Genomic DNA, 7078 nt, shown 5'->3' on the forward strand with positions numbered 1-7078 from the left:
ACAATAACAACAATAACAATAATAATAATAATAATAATAATAATAATAATAATAATAATAATAATAATAATAATAATAATAATAATAATAGAACCTACATTTATTTTGGAACTTTTGAATTTGCATTTTTCTAACATGACATACCTACCGCATTGTCTGTAATTTTTTCTAAAGAGGGGCGTTTATTGAAAGTGAATTTTCAGTGAAAAAAATTTAAAATCGGGTTAAATTTTCTGATGATGCTCATGTAGAAAGGAGGGATTTATGACCGGTAATAGGCTTATCGGACATAACACGTCGGACATACGCTGGCGAAGTGACGCAATTTATCGGATTAATTACCATAGCAATAGGTGAAAACTATTTTGAACACACCTGCATATAGATTGAATACAATACTGGTCTTTTCAAAGATACTTATCTTACAGGTGCAAGTAATCAGCGTGATTCACCTATTGCGTTACTTCGACAGCGTATAGCGCTATTGCCGACAAATGTGGACGCGCTAAGGGATTAGCGGAAATATTTAATTCGATCGGACATAAGCCTAGATAAAATATTACCGGTAATAAGTGCATGTGTGAACACAGCTTTTGTTTGCTTTGGTTAAATCCTGTTCAAGTGGTGGGTAAACCAACAATTAACAATGAGAGGACATTCCTGAACCTCGTTCAGTTGGCGATGATTTGAAGTGACTGCCAATTATGACCATTTGATATTTAATACCAGCAATGTGGAAAAAAGAAATAATGTAGTGCCAAAATAATGTACCCTTTTACGGAAGGAGCAAAGTTTAACAAGTTACAACTCCGCTTCTGCAGTACGAATGTCAGCGGCGAATGTCAGGTTATTATTTCCCAGTCTTGAAAAAATTGCAGGCAGAGGTGGGAATCGATCTCGGTACCTCCCGGTTAAAAAGCACTGTGCAAAACCACTAAGCCAACTAAATATCTGTCGTGAGATGCTTGACATTAATCTTTGATATTGCTGAATGGAACAAATCGCGGAATTAAATCAGTAATAAAAGAAGTAGATTCTTATTTAGCGGCCAAATTGGATAAAAGGGGAAATATTTGTTCCTGCTCTAAAGAAAATATAGGTTAGAAAATTACCAAATAAATTTAAATTAAAAATTGAGATTTTATATTTATTTATTTCACAAGGCGGCATTATCACAGACAAACACTGTATACGCTAAAAACTCGACCCTCATTACTAGATGATGGCATAGCTCAGTGTTAGAGCATCAGACTGGTAATGTCAATATCGTTGGTTCGAATCCGCCTGCCAGCAATGGTTATTATGATTTTAATGCTACGCTACAATTTGTTCAATTTTTTTTTTTTTTTTTTTATTTATTTAAATAATTTGATATATTTGAAAGGGGTATTTGAGCAATTTGAAATTTTTACCCCGTATAATCCTATGGGGTCATTTTGAACCCACCCCATCCCAAATTGCCAAAACCTATGAGTTTAAATCATACATAATGATCAGTACGTCAATCATGAGTGAACACCGGTTGGTCACTGCATTTAATTGGGAATGGGTAGGCACTGCAGCTTGATTCACCATCCACAACATGATAATGTGTGCACATGCTACATTATATACACTTGTAGGCCTATGTTGTTGTTGGTGTATAAGTAATGAGCCTTGCAATTGAAATGCCTCAAGCTTTTAATCCGATATGCAGATTATCTATTTGTTTTCATGAATTGGAAGACATTCTTTGATGTATTACACGGTTGTTTGATGGGATCATTTATCAGTTTTTCAAACAAAACAACATGTATAACCAAATTTTAGGCTTTAACAGCTAAAAGTGATATCGTGCTAATGTATACAAATTTAGCTTTTGAGTCCTTCTCAACGTTAATTTCCCCTCTTTTACAAAAAAGTATTCACTTTTATAGTATTTTTAAAGCTTTTTCGGATATAAAAAGTATGTATTAATGCCAAAATTGGTGGCGCTATTTAGTTACTGTAAATTACCCTTTCAAGCTTTTAATACAAATAATTCTTTTTATTGTTTGATAAAATATGTTTATAAAATTTCCTTGTTGCTTGTTTCACCTATTCCAGCTGTTTTAGTGGCGGTATTAATCACCTTACCCTTGCAAATAAAGAAATATGATTTTAGATAAATAGCGCCATCTATAGTTTGCATTTAGTTAATAATGAAGCCAATTCTATATACATTAAACAGCCGTGATTACTGAGCTCAATGATCTGAAATTACTGGAGTGTGAGGTCAGCATAGTATTTTATTAACAGAAAGTATAGAGGCCCTGCATGAAATTATCGATTGGCTCCAAACAAAGGATTTGAGCCGGTGTCCTTCACCGTAGTTATGGCGGAGTGCAGTCCATTCAATCAAATGTTGTCATCAACCTATTTGATTGCAATCATGCTTTTGTTGAATGCATTTGAGTAGTCCGCCATATTTACTGGATGATATGTCACATGCAAGGCCTCTATTCTCCATAGTCATTGATGCATCAGTTTTAAAATAGACTACAACCCGGGAAATTAATAGTTGGCACACATGCACTAAACAATGGAAATGCGTGCCCTATTAAAATTGGGGAGGCGAGGAAAACATGCATGCAATATATGTGTAGTACAGACTTCCCCTATATCTCATTTTCCCCACTCCCCATCATTCAATGTTGGATGGTCTCACGGACCTGTTGACAACATGGCTTGGTCCAACATTGAATTGGGGGAGCGGGGGCAGAGATATACCAAAAGACAGGCAAACTGTGCCAACCTTTTTTCCTGGATTGTCCGAGTCAAATCCTAAATATTGCATCTGTTTTCCGTTTTTACTCAATAACTTTGCAACGGAATGTTGTATTATCTTCATATTTCACACAAACACATATAAGTGATAGGGCTTTACGATAAATAAAAAAATAGAAAAAATGTATTTGTTTATTTAGGGGGTGGTCATTAAAAACATCGCTAATGCCTGTTTTTGCGTCTTGGCTTGGGTCTGAATTACGCGAAAACTCTTTGACAAAAAAAGAAAGAATGATTTTTAAATGCAGTATTACATCGAATTGCTTCTAATTCAAATGATAAATAAAAAGAACTGAATGAGCAATTTTCAATCAGCTATTATTACATCAAATTAATGTAATTGCACCCGTATCATAGATAGGGCAATTTTACGTATGTTTATATAAAAACACCATCAGTGGGGAAATTACGATTATATTTGTACAGTGCCGTAAAATATAGGTAGACATACAGAAAAAAGACGGACATTGGCTTATGACAAATATAATATGATGAAGAATATTGTAAAATAAAAAGGAAAAAAAAAATCTAAATACATTCAGGGGCTCGAACCTGTGTTCCACTGCGCCTGAGGCAGATGCCGTATCAATTGCGCCACAGAGCTGTGTAACTTCAACAGGCTTAAACTATAATATAATGCTATTCAAGATGCATGTATATAAATATACGCTCTATAGACGGTATACAGTCCAAAAAATTACCTTTTTACGGCATCTGTTTCATTAACTGAATATTTATCATATAGCAGGTGTTGGCTGACATTGTGCTTCACATTTAGTTCAGTTTTTGTCCGGGATAAATGACTACGAGACAAAATCGGACGGTATACACATCTTTAAAGAGTAAAGAATTTTAATATAATATTACTTTCTTTTTTATTTATACAAACGTGTATATCGTTCGTTTTTGTCCCAAAGTCATTTTACCCCGGCCCAAAACTGGAATAAATGTGGAGCACAATGTCAGCCAACACCTGCTATATGATAAATATTCAGTTAATGAAACAAGTGCCGTAAAAGTGTGATTTGTTTGACTGTTTATCGTCCGTAGAGCGTATATGTATATACATGCATCTTGAATGGCATTATATTATAGTTTAAGCCTGTTGAAGTAACACAGCTCTGTGGTTCAATGGATACGGCATCTGCCACAGGCGCATTGGAACACGGGTTCGAGCCCCTGAATTTATTTAGATTTCTTTTTCTTTTCTTTTTTGTTATTATTTTACAATATCCTTCATCATATTATATTCTTCATTCTATTAATTTTTGCCAATGTCCGTCCTTCTTTTTCTGTATTTCTACCTTTATTTTACGGCACTGTACAAATATCACCATAATTGCCGCACCGAGTTGTTTGTCAAAATGGAAACTCGGATGGCTTTCAAAACAGAGCATCACGTGTCCACGGCCATGATGATTGAACTAAAAAGTTTGAAATTGCTAATCACAATGCCTAATATGGCCATTATATGCCATGAGAGATTGTTCAATTCAGAAAAAATATTTGAACCGTTTTTTACGAAAAATGTGAATTTTAAGGTGTTATAATCCAAACCGGAAACAAGTTCCTTCAGGTTGCATGAGATATGATGTGCATATAAATGGTAAAAAAATGATGCTTTTATAGCACTTAGGAGAAAGTCATATTTTCAAATTACTGCAGATATACAGTTTTGTTGGTTGCGTAGGCCTATACATTTTAAACATTGAATATTAAAAAGGATTTATTGATTATCGATAATCGATAATAATTTATTATCGAAAATATTTTTGATTAATTTTAATTTTTGCATATTGAAACGAATATGGGGATTAATCCATGACAATTTGGTGGCCATATGCTTAATGCTTTATATTTTATAAGCCAAAATATGAAATTAGATGCATTTTTGGAAGAATTATCATAGCTTTAAACTACGAAAATAATCGGCAATCATATAATATTCTTTTGACTTATCCCTTATTTCACAATATTTTTTATCAATATGAACTTTACATATTGATATGAATGTGAGGATTACGCCCTGAAAATTTGGTGGTCATACCTTTTATGGTTTTTAGTTTATAAACCAAAATATGAAGTTAGATGCATATTTTGGACGAGTTATCATGGCTTTAAACTTCGAAAATAATCGGCAATTATATAATATTCTTTTGACTTATACCTTATTTCACAATATTTTTGTCAATATTAATTTCATATATTGATATTAATGTGAGGATTATTTCCTGAAAATTTGGTGGCCATACCTTTAGCGGTTTTTATTTTACAAGCCAAAATATGAAATTAGATGTATTTTTTTTTTTTGATTCGGACATCCGAGTCAAATCCTAAATATTGCATCTGTTTTCCGTTTTTACTCAATAACTTTGCAACGGAATGTTGTATTATCTTCATATTTCACACAAACACATATAAGTGATAGGGCTTTACGATAAATAAAAAAAATAGAAAAAAATGTATTTGTTTATTTAGGGGGTGGTCATTAAAAACATCGCTAATGCCTGTTTTTGCGTCTTGGCTTGGGTCTGAATTACGCGAAAACTCTTTGACAAAAAAAAAAGAATGATTTTTAAATGCAGTATTACATCGAATTGCTTCTAATTCAAATGATAAATAAAAAGAACTGAATGAGCAATTTTCAATCAGCTATTATTACATCAAATTAATGTAATTGCACCCGTATCATAGATAGGGCAATTTTACGTATGTTTATATAAAAACACCATCAGTGCGGAAATTACGATTATATTTGTACAGTGCCGTAAAATATAGGTAGACATACAGAAAAAAGACGGACATTGGCTTATGACAAATATAATATGATGAAGAATATTGTAAAATAAAAATGAAAAAGAAATCTAAATACATTCAGGGGCTCGAACCTGTGTTCCACTGCGCCTGAGGCAGATGCCGTATCAATTGCGCCACAGAGCTGTGTAACTTCAACAGGCTTAAACTATAATATAATGCTATTCAAGATGCATGTATATAAATATACGCTCTATAGACGGTATACAGTCCAAAAAATTACCTTTTTACGGCATCTGTTTCATTAACTGAATATTTATCATATAGCAGGTGTTGGCTGACATTGTGCTTCACATTTAGTTCAGTTTTGTCCGGGATAAATGACTACGAGACAAAATCGGACGGTATACACATCTTTAAAGAGTAAAGAATTTTAATATAATATTACTTTCTTTTTTTTTTATACAAACGTGTATATCGTTCGTTTTTGTCCCAAAGTCATTTTACCCCGGCCCAAAACTGGAATAAATGTGGAGCACAATGTCAGCCAACACCTGCTATATGATAAATATTCAGTTAATGAAACAAATGCCGTAAAAGTGTGATTTGTTTGACTGTTTATCGTCCGTAGAGCGTATATGTATATACATGCATCTTGAATGGCATTATATTATAGTTTAAGCCTGTTGAAGTAACACAGCTCTGTGGTTCAATGGATACGGCATCTGCCACAGGCGCATTGGAACACGGGTTCGAGCCCTGAATTTATTTAGATTTCTTTTTCTTTTCTTTTTTTGTTATTATTTTACAATATCCTTCATCATATTATATTCTTCATTCTATTAATTTTTGCCAATGTCCGTCCTTCTTTTTTTTCTGTATTTCTACCTTTATTTTACGGCACTGTACAAATATCACCATAATTGCCGCACCGAGTTGTTTGTCAAAATGGAAACTCGGATGGCTTTCAAAACAGAGCATCACGTGTCCACGGCCATGATGATTGAACTAAAAAAATTTGAAATAGCTAATCACACTGCCTAATATGGCCATTATATGCCATGAGAGATTGTTCAATTCAGAAAAAATATTTGAACCGTTTTTACGAAAAATGTGAATTTTAAGGTGTTACAATCCAAACCGGAAACAAGTTTTGTTCCTTCAGGTTGCATGAGATATGATGTGCATATAAATGGTAAAAAAATGATGCTTTTATAGCACTTAGGAGAAAGTCATATTTTCAAATTACTGCAGATATACAGTTTTGTTGGTTGCGTAGGCCTATACATTTTAAACATTGAATATTAAAAAGGATTTATTGATTATCGATAATCGATAAAAATTTATTATCGAAAATATTTTTGATTAATTTTAATTTTGCATATTGAAACGAATATGGGGATTAATCCATGACAATTTGGTGGCCATATGCTTAATGCTTTATATTTTATAAGCCAAAATATGAAATTAGATGCATTTTTGGAAGAATTATCATAGCTTTAAACTACGAAAATAATCG

Source organism: Amphiura filiformis, chromosome 8 (assembly GCF_039555335.1).
Source record: "Amphiura filiformis chromosome 8, Afil_fr2py, whole genome shotgun sequence".
NCBI classification, from domain to species: domain Eukaryota; kingdom Metazoa; phylum Echinodermata; class Ophiuroidea; order Amphilepidida; family Amphiuridae; genus Amphiura; species Amphiura filiformis.